General features: G+C 42.4%; 1 long non-coding RNA gene across 3 annotated transcripts in view; it reads right to left on the reverse strand.

The window, feature by feature from the left end:
• Window positions 1-1763: 1763 nt before the first annotated feature.
• The window catches only part of LOC140704200 (uncharacterized), a 34039-nt gene continuing 22631 nt past the window's right edge, over window positions 1764-13171 (reverse strand). For 2 of the 3 annotated variants that reach the window (XR_013541534.1, XR_012083328.2), the window contains exons 2-3: window positions 12971-13024; window positions 1764-11270 (exon numbers count right to left, since the gene is read on the reverse strand). This is a non-coding gene — a long non-coding RNA (uncharacterized LOC140704200). The remainder of the gene's footprint in view (window positions 11271-12970; window positions 13025-13171) is intronic. The other variant, XR_012083329.2, reaches the window with a different exon arrangement.

Raw genomic sequence — 13171 nt, forward strand, 5'->3', positions numbered from 1 at the left:
CCAAGTTTTCAGATGACATAAAACTTTTCCAGGTAGTGAAGACCAGAAGGGACTGTAAAATGCTCCAAAAGGATCTCTCCAAACTGGGAGAATGGGCAGCAAAATGGCACATGTGTTTCAATATAAGAAAATGTAAAGTAATGCACATTGAGGGGAAAAAACCCCCAAAACTTTAGTCATCAGCTAATTGGCTCTGAGTTGTCCGTGACAGATCAGGAAATAGATCTTGGTGTGCTGGTGTACAGCTCTATGAAAGTGTCCACCCAGTGTGCAGCGGCAGTGAAGAAGACCAATTCCATGCTAGGTATCGTTAAAAAGGGGAGCGAAAATAAAACAGTCAACATTATAATGCCACTGTACAAAACAATGGTAAGGTCACACCTGGAGCACTGCATACAATTCTGGTCCCCGCACCTCAAAAATGACACAGTGGAACTGGAAAAGGTGCAGAAGAGAGTGACTTAAATGATGACTGGGCTGGGGCACCTCCATTATGAGGAAAGGCTACAGCATTTGGGGCTCTAGTCTAGAGAAAAGGCGCCTCAGGGGGGACATGATTGATATATATGAAATTATGCAGGGGATGGATAAAGTGGATAGAGGGAAGCTCTTTTCCCTCTCACGTAGTACTAGAACCAGGGCACATCCACTCAAATTGAGTGTTGGGAGAGTGAGAACAGACAAAAGAAAATATTTCTTTATCCAGCGTGTTGTTAAGTCTGTGGAACTCCTTGTGGTGATGCCTTTAAAAGGGGATTGGACAGATTCCTGGAGGAAATGTCCCTCACAGGGATGTATAATCTCCAGGCTTAGAAGGAAGGTACTTCCAAATGCCAGATGCAGGGGAGGGGCATCAGGAGACAGGTATCTGGTTGTCTTGTGTGCTCCCAGAGGCATCTGGTGGGGCCACTGTGAGATACAGGAAGCTGGACTAGATGGGCCTTTGGCCTGATCCAGCAGGGCTCTTCTTATGTTCTTACTTCTTAGTAGTAACCAGCCTGTGATCTTATCTAAGCAACTTAAGTGTATAGGCAACAAGGGAAAGGAATGTGTATCTATTGGCTGAGGCAAGGCAGAACTAAAAATGTGTGGAGATCTTGCCTTTTCTAGGCATTCACTTCCAAATTAATACAGGGACCAGTAGAAATAAGCAAGGCTACCTCATTTACCCTCAACAGATCTATTCAGTCTGGAAGTGTGTTAGGATCAAAGAGGTAATTCCCACACACTATATCTCCACTCCATCTGAAGTCCTGTTGACCAGTTGTGTAGCATGGGTTGCCAGGACATGGGGCAAGGTTTGTGCCCCCTAATCTGTGGACCTGCCACTGCTGCCACCACTGTTTTGCTTTCCACAGTGCCCCCTTCTCCCCCCTCTGTTCCTGATAGGAGTGCCTTCAAGGCACACTCCTCTTCGTCCTTCATCACTTCTTCCCCCATCTTCTCCTTGCCTACCTTCCAGGACTCTCTCTGCGTCTCTCTGGCAGCACTTGTGGCTGGACAAGGACAGGGGGGAAGAGAAGCGCCACAGCCTCTCAGCTAGAGGCACTCATCATCATCTTCTCCCTCCTTTTCCTCTGGGTCAGACTCACTCCCTGCTCCCACCTGCTGCCCTCCAGCTACCCCATTGCCTCTGGCCATGGCTCCAGCCTGGCTGCCCCTTTGTGTCCTAATCTGCAACTGGAATTCCAATTTGCAGATCTGGGGTATGTCATGAAAGGGCAGCAAAGTGTTAGTTATTTTATTCATTTTTATTTAATTGATTTGCATTATCATGATGGTGATTTTGTATTGTCAGAAAGGGTGAGAGTTGCTTTTGAGATTTCCCTCTTCTGTGGTCAAAATGACTAGGCTGGCCCTGAGTAATATTAATCTTGACTTTGGGAATGGAAATGCCAGTTGTTGCTTGACTTCAGACAGCAAAATGTCTCTGGACAACCCTGGGGGTTAAGGATGGATGTGCACACAACAAATGAGCAAATCTGCAGTGCAAAGCAAAGGAGAAAGGCAAACAGAATTTCTGTGGCTGATCAAAACCAGGAGTGTTTGTGTCTAGAATTATCTTCTGAATCCCAGTTTCCTCACACATGGATGCCTTTAAATATCCTATCTAAATGTTAGCAGTATAGCTGAAGAGTTTACATTAAGATTTTAAAAAGCCAAATGTTTACACATCAAGGAGGAAAAAATCTTTCTATTGCATCTTTTTCATCTAGGCAAGTTATACTCCTTTGAAGGCGATTTTGCTGCATAGCGGGGTGTACTCTCTTTTCCAACTATCACAGCATAAGACAACCACAGCTTCTCAGAAGTACAAGAAAAAGAAATATTATCAACACTGTCATGGGCAGATGGCATGAAACTCTTTCAATGGCAATAAAGGGTGCTTTGTGAAATATGAATCTTGTGTATTGCCAAGTGCAGAATTTGGATTTGTTACACTTGAGTCAGGGTGAGATCAGGCGGCTGCAAGACATGCCCCCCAAAGTAGAAGCCCCACATCTAGACCAAAAACATCCAGCTTAGGCATGGATTTAGCTCAAGGTGGAGAACATCTCCCCATGCATTGTGTGACTGCACGGAAAATAATCACACTGGGCCACTCCATAAATGGTCCAAATCGTGATCCATTTCCCTGTGTGAACACACCCCTAGTTACTGTTATACTTACACGTTTAAAAACCATTTCTTTAATTTCCAGTTTCTCTAAAGTATCTAGTTACTTTGAAAAATCTGAATGGAACAACATGAGTGAGCATCTGAACTATATGAAGTTTCTCTTCTAGTTTTAGTGAGACTGCAGGCCCTGTAATTACAAAAGTAACTTGAAAGTTACTGGTACACTATAAAAGGAGTGAGATTATCCCTACATAATTTGCAGTCGTGATGTGATTTAGTATATCTTCATTACTGAAACAGGAACTAAATACAAGTAACGTACTGGGCTGTATCCAGTGACCTAACTGTACAATCTGATACAGTGGTTCCCAGGTGTTCTTGGACTGCAACTCCTGGAAGCCTTCACTACTACCTGTGCTGGGTGGGGTTTTGGGGAGTTGCAGTCCAAGAACACCTGGGTTATCATGGTTGGAAACCACTGCGTTAGTAGAAGCATGTTTTCAGATTTAATGCAATGGTGGTATCCAAAGCAGCTTTGATTGCTCAATGGCTTGTACCACTAGTTGTACAAGAGATTGTGAAACCTTCTGTGCAGTCACTTGACAAATGGTTGTGTAACAGTGAAACAGGGGAAGGGATTTTCATTCTATTAGCATGCTGCATGTTGGATTCAAGCTAGTATTTCCAATTCAAACTCTTGGCTAGCCCACTGTGGAGGCTTGGTACAACTGGCATGATTAAAACATCACCAAAAATATATGTTTGGAAATTACTGAAGTCAGCATGGAGAACAGACCCTAAATGAGAAACAGATGGAATCGCCAGGATAATCATTGTTCAGCCTTTTAGCTCTGGTGAAGTACTTACAAGTCAGTGCTATATCAAAGAAATCAGGAATATAAAGAAGTTGTATTCCGGACATAATTTTAGGGTATACATACCAGCAGCTGGGTTAATAGACAAATTCCTTTGACAGAAATGTAAATACCAGTAGTATCTGTGGTCCTGTGGTTTGCACTGCACAAGCCAAGAGGGTGGAGTTTCCATAGAAATATCTGTTCTGGATCACCATCTCCACAGGAGACTATCTCCCCATGGAGGAAATGTCAAAACCATCTGTCAGTGCCCATGTGTATAAAGATGTGCATAAGTTTATGTATTTCTTTGACCAAAATATTACATTACTGGAAAAACAAGGAGGTAAAATGCCATCAAACAATGAAGAAAAGTGTCTGTGATGCTATAAAAATCTAGGCTATGAGGAAGGACAATCTCTTATCCATCTCTTTTCCTTCAATAACCTTTTTTATTTAAAAAGGTGCTCTCAATTTGTATAGGTATGCATGTTAAAAGAAAAAACAAATCCCTGCCATTTATTTGTCTTCCATTGTTTGTTTATTTACTGTATTACAGTGGATTTTCGGTCTAATGAATATTTTATGAATCGATTCAGTGTACGTTTTTTGAAATAAAGATTTGTTTTGTCCCTTCAGCAAACAATGATACCATCACACTATTGCCTCATTCCAGACCCTGACTGATGATCAGAACACACAAATTGAGAAGGTGGAGAAGGAAAAGAAGAAGAAGATACAGGGGCCTTATGAAGTTGGCACACTTGACCTAACTTTATCTATGTTTGCTTCCTCATACTGTATCAAGTCTTGTATGCTGCTTATATGTTGATGAAGGTTTCTGGATATTCTCTATAACAGTGGTTCTCAAATTGGGGTCCCCAGGTGTTCTTGGACTGCAACTCCCAGAAGCCTTCACCGTAGCTGTGCTGGCCAGGATTTCTGGGAGTTGTAGTCCATGAATATCTGGTGCCCAAGGCTGGGGGCCACAGTTCTAGAAAATGCCCAGAAAAGAGAGGTTACCTACATATAACCATGGCTCTTCAAGTGTTCCTCTGTGAATTCACACAAATGGGTTGTTCTGCACTTGTGCTGACATTCTCAGAAGTTTCTAGAGCTAAAAGTAACAATTTTATGGCATGATCCCCTGTGAGGCACATGCTCTCCCACCAATGATTCCCCTCAGTTCCTAAAACTTGTCCGCCGGGCAAAAAGTTATGATATAAATAAGATACCCGTGACGGACAGAGGCGAGGATGGGTGGGTAGTATGAATTCACAGAGGACCACTAGAAGAACCATGGTTACAGGTGGGTAACCTCTCTTTCTTCTTTGTGTCCTCTGTAAATGCACACATATGGCTGACTAGCAAGCTTCACTTACCAGCAGGTGGGACATCATGGTAGGAAGGATGCCAACACAGCTCTGCCAAAATCAGCATCATGTCATGCTCTCACATCTAGCTGGTAGTGCTTCACGAAGGTAGACGGTGTGGACCACGATGCAGCATGGCAGATGTTAGGAATCTCAGTTCCACGCTGGGAGGCTATAGAAGTGGACAGCGCTCTGGTGGAGTGAGCTTTTAATTGTTCAGGTGGTGACTTTCCTGACACCTGGTAAGCCAGAGATATGGTCTGGACTATCCACCTGGCGATAGACTGTGAAGAAGCTGGACCACCCTTATGGGGGCCATAGAAACACACAAAGAGCCTGTTGGTTGTTCTAAAGCTCTTGGTTATGTCCAAATAAAATGCCAGTGATCGCCTTATGTCAATATTGTGGAGCATGTACTCTAAAGAAGATGAAGGTGATTTGAAGAATGATGGTAGTATGATGGGTTGATTTATATGAAAGTCTGATACAATTTTAGGTAGAAATGACACATCAAAATATAAAGTAACTTTATCAGGGTGGAATTGAATAAAAGGTGGATCAGACCTGAGAGCGGCCAGTTCACTAGCTCTCTTAGCCGATGTTATAGCTACCAGAAATGCCATTTTGAGAGTGGGAACGATACGCTGGCATGGAGGAGGAATGTTATTGAGTCGTTTGAGAAATTTCTTAACTGTGCGATGGGACAAAAGTCTTTCAGAAGAATTATCCGGTTGGTGGGCAACGATAGCTGGTATATAAACTTTTAAAGTTGAATGAGATAGTCCGAAATCAAAGATTAAGTAAGAAGGTAAGTAACATTTTTAGAGAAACAGGTATGACAGGTAAGTTGTTTGCTTCTGTATATTTAATGAAAGACTTCCGCTTGTTTTCGTACAGGAGTCGAGTTGATGGCTTTCAAGCTCGATCCAAAATGGATTTCAAAGCAGGAGTATTCTCCAAGCTCTCAAGTTCAGGGACACTAAGTCTGGATGGTAGACCATCCCTTAGTCCACTGTCAGAAGGTCGGGAACCAGAATGTGTCTGTTGACACTGACCTCAGGTAAGCAAACCAACACTGTCTCGGCCACCAGGGAGCTATCAGGATTGCGTTCAACCAAAAGTGAGGGAGTCAAATTACTGTCCTTTGGATTAGCGGTATTGGTGGGAAGAGGTATAATAGATTCTCTGACCAGTTCATCATGAACACGTCCCAATGGAATCTATGTCTGCTCCGGCCCGAGAGCAATAGACCTCACATTTTGTGTTCGACTTCGAAGCAAAGACATTGATGTAGGGTGTTTCCCATTGTTGACAAAGTTGGTAAAAATTGAGTCCTTGAGTGACCATTTCTGTGTTCTTGATGTTAGACAACTCAGATGGTCTGCTATATTCTTGTCTTCCGTAGCGATGTGAACTGCAGTGGGGAAAATATAGTGTTGGTAGCACCATTCCCACAGGTCGATGGCTAAGTATAACAGAGATAAAGAATGTGAGCCACCTTGCTTGTTCACATAGTACAGGGCAGTTGTATTGTCCATTGTTTGTTTGTATTGAGGTTTATAGGAATGGAAGGACTGCAACTTTGTGTATGATTTCGCTGCCCGTTGAAAGGGAACTCTTCAATTTTGGTTTTAACATCATCATTTAAGCCCATGGATCTTAACCAGGCATGTCTGTGGATTGAGGTGGATGATGCCAAGGTTTTTGAAGCCGCTTCGGCTGTGCGTCTGGTGGCGATTCTTTGTTGCTTTACAAGAGATGTGGCTTCAGTATGAGCATTGATGAGCTCAGACTTGATAAGACTCAGGAGCAGACTCCAAAATTGGTAAGATCTTAGTCCATAAGTGGCATTGGTAGGCACCCATCGCCGCCTGATAGTTGGAGACCTGAAGCAGGAATGACTGGCGTGAGTAAATTCTGCGTGCTATGATATCGATCTTTTTTGCCCTCCTTGTTGGTTGGAGAAATGGAAGATTTGCCTCTTGATTTGGATGGATTAGATTCCACAATTATTGAGTTAGGGTTAGGATGTTTGGCAAGGAATTCAGTATTGCAGTATTGGGACCATGTGTTCAGTACATATTTTTTGTACGTCTGGAAATCTGTAAGTTTGCAGGTACCGTAATTTGTCTCAAGCATCCTTTATGTGATTCAGCATGGAAGGTATAAAAGCAAGACTAAGAAGTTGTTATCTCTCTCTGTTAATGTCCTCAAATATAAGGTCAGTTTCTGGTGAAGGAGGCTCTTCCACTGGAAGTTTTGATGCAGTAGCCATACAAGATATAAGATTGGAGTATGATGAAAAATCTTCTGAAGGTGAAGATGGGTGGTTGTCGACAGCATCAGAGGACGGGGTTGGAATATTGGCTGGTGATTCTTCTGAAGAGTCTGTGTTGGTGTCGAGCTCATATTCAGATGAGGGAGATGAAGATTGAGTATCATCCTGTACTATAGTTTGAACCTGTGCAGGGAATTGTAAGGTGTTAGGTGTTTGATGAGCTTCAGTAGGTAAGCCCGAATAGCTTGTGGCAACACTAAGGGCTTGTTTATCCTTAGCTGAGTGTTTAGCACATTTGGATTGCTCGATATGGGAAGATGGTATTGAACGCTTCTTTGAGAAAGTTCATGTCGATGTGGAAACAGGAACTGATTTATGGGATTGATGTTTCTTAGGTGGAGGTGGCTGCTCGAGACATGGCTGTTTGGACTGAAGGTGTTGAGACAGGTTATGGTATTGTTCCATTTGGAATGGTATCAAAAACGGAAAGACGTTTTCCATGCCAAACTGTTGGAAAGTAGGAAAAAATGGAAATGGAAAGTACTGCCCAAGTTGAGGCGTGCCGGTTGGCATCAAAGTATGTTTTTTTCTCCTTTCTTTTTCTAGGAGATTCTGGAGGAGTGTTCGGCTCCAACAGTTCGTTCTCAGATGCCCGCCCTGATATAGGGCTCGAATGGGCTGTGGCCAGACTGGACGGAAACTCAGTCCCCAAATTGCCTGTTGAGAGGGGAGGGCTACCAGATGGTGCCGGAGCCTGTGCAGATGGGATATGCACTTCATCCCTTTCCAAATTCGATTCCAGTGTCCCTCTCAATGATTCCTCCATGATGGGAGACGGGGGTCTGTCTCTAGGAGGATCAGTGTGAACCGACTTTCTTAGTTTTCTAAACGACCAGCTTTTCTTTTCTTTTCGTAGTTGCTTTCTGACATCGTCTTGCCTGAGGTACTGATGTCGACTTAGACTTTGAGGATGTTTTGGATTTGACAGACCCTTCCTTAGAATGGGGAGAGGGGGTCATTTGACCGGGAGCAGACGCGGATGGCGTCTGTCGCTCTACCAATCCCTCATGCGATTGAGCCGCCAATGGAGCTGAAGTTGCAGGGTTCATTGCAACTTCCCAAAGATGAGATCCGAGTCTCTGGAGTCTTTGTTTAAGTGTGAGTTTAGTAAGATTTTTACAGGCTGCACAGGTCTGGGTCTGATGTTGTTCGCCCAGGCAATAAAGACACTTATCGTGACTGTCTGAGTATGGTACTTTGCTATTGCAGCCCACACACCTTTTAAAAGGAGCTGAAGAGGCCATAAATGGTGGCAAAAAAGAGGGGGGAAACGGTCAAAGAGTTTGGGGGGTGGGGAAAGTCCAAACTGGGAGAGAGAAAAGAGTGAAGTAACTCACAGGGGATCAAACAATTAGAAGATCGAAAAAGGAAAAGTTCAATCAAGCTGTGATTAGCAAGGGAAATAGGTAATGATTGCCAGAAATAGCTCAGAAGTCACTCTATCTTTCCGAAGAACCTTTCAGCATAGTGGAAAAAAGGAACTGAGGGGAATTGTTGGTGGGAGGAGCATGTGCCTCATGGGGGATCATGCCATAAAATTGTTACTTTTAGCTCTAGAATCTTCCGAGAACATCAGCGCGGGTGCAGACAAGACCCATATTCACAGAGGCCACGAAGAAGAACCACTAAGCACCTAAAAGAGAAGTAGATAAATGTGTCCCTCTGCATATTGTTGAACTGCAACTCCAGAACTGTTCACATTTGCTGCACTGACTACTGATGGAAACTGCAGTTCCAATTAATCCGGAGAGCCATATATTCCTCACCCTTGGTTGAAAACATACACTGACAAAGCTAAGTTTATTTCTTTTCTTTTAAATAATAGAATACCAGGTATATCTGACAGTAGAGAATCTGTCATGGAGGCATAACATTTCAATTGGCTTTGATAAACCTGGATCTCTAGCATATGTCTGAACACAAGGAATTTTAAATCCCTTGAAGTTAATCAAATTTCAAGCAGGTTTGTAGGAATTCTTGTGTACAAAGTAAGGTAGTTACTTATAACTCCACTGGATGTAAAAGCCATGTAAAAACTGTCCTCTTGATTTGTTAGTCATAGATGGGGCATATTGCCTCTCTTATTTCATCCTAAAGCTCTGGCTTCAATTCTTGTTGGTTCTTTATTACATGAGTTGTTTCTTTGTTTGTATTTTACATGGGTTATTTAATTTTTCCACTATAAATTGCACTTGTGCACCAAGCTACAAGAGAAGTCATGGCAAAATACAAAGCTATATTTAAAACACATAAGCCACTGATAACATTTTTTTAAAAAGAGATGACAAAATAATTAATCTGTGGCACAGAACTAATGCCATATCACTTGGCCTCAGGAACTGCAGAGCTAGCTTTGGTGTGGCTTAATGGACAGCTGGGTTCGTAGTGTCAAAGTGGGGCAATCTCTATCTAATTTATTAACATCAGCCCTGGGAGTTATTTTGAATCCCTGACTATCTGAGTCGTACTGCAGGGAAAATCCTAGGTTGCAAGTTTTATTTTTATCCCCCACCTCTTCATCTCCCCTTACTCTTGAAAGCCATAAAAAGTAGTTCTATAAAGGACTGGTCATTCCACCACAAAGGGAGACCAGATGGTTCCCGTTTTGGGGTTTACATCTTTCCCAGCTGGGATCACTTTTCTATTAAAATGAAAAAGAAAATAAGCTGAGGAATAAGCAGGGTAAACCATAGTCATCTGGGTCTATTTCTGTGGCAGCCCCTTATATACACCCTCACTTTATCCTTCCTATTTCCTTGCTTATCAAATATTTATTGTCAACAACGGGCAGTTCTATCTGCACACATTGCAATTGGATAATGAGATAGTTAGGTTTACTTCTGTTATTGATGGCCAGTGCTGATGGCATGAATAATTTCCTGTCTTTTATAAATGGAATTTAATTATTGATGCTTTGTTTGGGCAGTGATAAAGGTGTTAGCAAAGTACTACCACAGCTGTATGGTTGCAGTGATACTGGAATTTATAGCTGTAGCCAATTGGCAAACTTCTTCTACACATTGGTGGGAATTGCAAGCAACTCTGTTGACATTTTAGATTTCCTCTTTGCTCTTCTGGCTATGACAAAATGGCTCCTTCCATGATTACGTTTTTTTCCAATGGTGTGTATGATAATATTATGGGCACTGCACTTTGTGAGACAGGAATTGTGAGCTCATTTAAGATCACAGTCCATCAAGAAACTAGGAGAAAGGACACTATCAGGTAAGCAGTAACAGGAAAAAAGAGGAAAATATTAAAAATAAATGATAGCATCTTTTTTTTTTTTGCTCCTGTGCAGAATACTGTAGGTGACAGCATTAATTTCAAGCAAATGAATGCTTGACTAAATGCGACAGTGGCTGAAATCTTGTTGAAGTTCACAGAATGTAAAGTTTATGCCTGCAGAATTGTGCAGGGCAGTCCACATCTCATAATTTGATTGCATAACTCTTTGTGTGATTCATGGCGTAACTCTTCACGGAGTTCTTCACAGCACGGCTATGCATGTCCTTTGTAGATAGCACTTCTACCTCAACTTGTATAACTTCAGCATGCATAATGTTGAGTTCTGCATGTGGAGCTGCCCAACAGGATTTCAACCAGAGTGAGAAAGTAAATACTGTATGTGTATTTATGGTATATTCCAACATTTTATTTTTTTAAAATGTAAATTCATTTTAGATTAGATTCTTAAAAAGTTTCCTGATTCCCCCCCCCCCCCCAATTCTTCTTCTTGTTCTGGTCTTATGGACCTTAGTCCTGAATCACAAGAGTGGCAATAATGTTTTGACAAGTTTTGGAAATCTATTTCAATCCATTCAATACTGCTAGGCTCAAACTGAGAGAAAGTGGCAACAGATCTCGCATGGTGTAGTGATTAGAGTGCTGGACTTGAAATCAGGAGATTGAAGTTCAAGTCATTACTCAGCCAGGAGGTTCACTGAGAGTGAGGTTTGAAGATAAATTCAGACTGGTTGTTTGTGGCTAACTTGCTTCGCAGAGTTGGTTGTTGGGAGGATGAAATGCAGAAAAGGTGAGCCCTGTATGCTGTCTTGAACTTGCTGGAGGTAAAGTGGATAACAACTAATAAACAAGAAGTTGGAACAATGTGCTCAGTTGGCAACATTGTATTTATTTATTTGATTTCTATACTTCCCCATTAGTTCACCCACTACAGTACTCTGTGTGGTTTATGAGTTAAAACTTAAAAATCCCACAGACCCCACACAGCAACATGGGGGGGGGGGGGGAGTTTGGATGAATACAAATAGAATATAAAGACATGTTTTCCATAACAGGGGCCAGAGGTTGCACACTCCCAGGGTGCCCCCAGAAGGGAATGGCAAACCATTTCTGAGTATTATCTATCTGGAAAACCCTGAAAATCCCCCATAGGTCCGAAATGATGCACACAACCATGGTGATAGGACTGCATGATTGATAAGGCTGGTACATCTTCATTTACATGATGAAGGGTGACTCGGTGGCAGAGTGAATAACACGCTATCCTTAATACACCCGTTCTTGTCTGATGTGGGCAGGCAAACAACTCTGCTGAGTACATGGATGGGAGACCACCAGGAATTAAGAGGGATCTCCATGTATGTAGCTGGAAAAGAACCCTGCTCGAAAACCTGGGAGCCACTGTCAGTTACAGTCAACAATGCTGGGCTATACGGACCAAGGATCTGATTTAGGAACACAAGAACCTTGTGTTTTGACGTACAGTGGTGCCTCGCTTAACAGGCGCTCCGTTTAGTGATGAAATCGCTTAGCGATGACTTTTTCGGAGCGTTTTTGCGCTTCATTTAGCGATGGTCCCTATGGGTGATTTTCGCTTAGCGATGGTTGGGACCATGCTTCGCATAGCGATTAAATTTGGGGTCTCGTTTCGCTTAACGATGGTTTAAACAGCCTCATGTTTGCTGTTTTTAAAATGTTTTTGTTATTTATAGTTAAAGTTTACTGTTTAAAATGTTTGAAATCATAAAGTGCACTTAATAAACCCTTTGTTAACCAAATTTGACTTTGTTCTCTTTTTAAATTTGTTGTTATATTTTTCCCCCATTGAGATGCATTGAATAGGCTTTAATGCATTTCAATTGGGGAACCGCGTTTCGCTTAGCAGTTTCCTATGGCGATTTTCGCTTAAGGACGGCAATTCGTTCCTATTGGAACGGATTATCCGGTTTTCAATGCATTTCAATGGAAAACCGCGTTTCGTTTAGTGATGAAATTGCTTAGCAGCAATTTTTTCGGAACGAATTAACATCGCTAAGCGAGGCACCACTGTATTTAAATGTGGCTATTTCTGTGGCTCTGCTAAATTGCTGCCTCCTTCAGTCGTTTGGGGTTGGGGCAGTTAAAAATGCTTTGGAAATTAATAAATGCCTCCCCAAACAGAACACAATGGATGGCCTCATTAGGAAGCTGCCATGCGCATCCTGTAGATTTGCATCGCTGCCATGGATCATTTACATTTCTAAGGCTAGAATAATGTGGTGGTGGAGAGGTCTTGATGTGCCGTTCATCTGTGGCGTACATACAAAAACAGTGAGACTTTTATCAAAGATGCTGCTGAGTTTCCGCCTGGATCCTTTGCCAAGCCTGTGCCTTCCTCCGGCTCCCAAATAAGAAGCATCTGTGCCAAAGAGATCTCCTCTCCCTTTCCCTGCTATAGTCTCCAGATCCACCCAGTCGCAAGACTACACAGGCTTGGCAAGATAAAAAAAGACACCACAAAAACCCTTTCTTTCCCTAGCCAGTTAATAAATTTTACATACATCCGTGCAGTTGTCTTCCAGCCGCCTGCCGCTTCTCTCCCTTTTCCGGAGGGACTGTCAACGAAAGGACCCCCAATTTTCATGCAGAAGAAGAAGAAAATCAAGTACATGTTAAGATCAATAATGTAAAAAGCAGGGGATGGGAGGGAGGGAAAGAGAGGATCTCAGACCAATTATTTTTCGACAAAATACTTTCGATGA

The sequence above is a fragment of the Pogona vitticeps genome, chromosome 2 (assembly GCF_051106095.1).
Source record: "Pogona vitticeps strain Pit_001003342236 chromosome 2, PviZW2.1, whole genome shotgun sequence".
Taxonomy (NCBI): domain Eukaryota; kingdom Metazoa; phylum Chordata; class Lepidosauria; order Squamata; family Agamidae; genus Pogona; species Pogona vitticeps.